Source organism: Rhagoletis pomonella, unplaced genomic scaffold (assembly GCF_013731165.1).
Source record: "Rhagoletis pomonella isolate Grant_MI unplaced genomic scaffold, Rhpom_1.0 Rhpom_scaffold_00005, whole genome shotgun sequence".
NCBI classification, from domain to species: domain Eukaryota; kingdom Metazoa; phylum Arthropoda; class Insecta; order Diptera; family Tephritidae; genus Rhagoletis; species Rhagoletis pomonella.
In genome coordinates this window covers 74,557,805-74,558,623 of record NW_023458559.1, presented here as the reverse complement: position 1 = coordinate 74,558,623, position 819 = coordinate 74,557,805, and positions in this window count along the sequence as shown.

Genomic DNA, 819 nt, shown 5'->3' with positions numbered 1-819 from the left:
GTTCTGACTAAATCCTGTAAACCGGACTGCTATTGGAACAGACTAATTCTTGCATATGTACATTTGAGTAGTCCACTTGCAAAGTGCGCTATGTAAATTTTTTTCGATTATTAGTTTTTGGTGGTTAACGTAGCAGTATTTAAAGTAGTTTCATGTCCACTAACAATACAGTGCAAAATCCTTATACACATATTCTGAAAAAAATAGCATCAAATGTAAGCTACTCTAGCAAAAGTCGCTATAATACTTACTGTATGTATATATACACTTTCAAAAGTCGCTATAATATTTATTGTACGTATTTATACAAGTTCAAAAGTCTCCATCTTCTGATGAACTTAGAAAACTGCAAGAAAACGTGGTAGTTTCAGTGCCTAGTGGAAGACGTCTCAAAAAAGAAGCAGACCAACCTTCATGGAAGAGAGAACGCGACAAGCTTAAAAAAGCTGGCTATATAAAACTTATGCAGCGTTTTTGCTGCATTTAAAATGCAACATTTAGCACTTTCGAACATATGTTTTCGAAGAGCGTTCATGCTATCGCATTTAGCAAATGTACATTTAAGCGAGTTCGAAATCGTATGCTTTTGACAAACAGCCGTGTTCCAGTCGCTTATTCAGATCCGTATCCATTACGATAAATTCTCACGGAAAAGATAATGTGCAAAAACCCCTACTGAAAAGGAAAAATAAATTCTAAACCGAAAATTCTATACAAAAACCTGAATTGTTTTAACCATAACCGAACATTTGTTTGTGTATATATTCATTTGTCGGTTTAGAATTTATTTTTCCTTTTCAGTAGGGGTTTTTGCACATT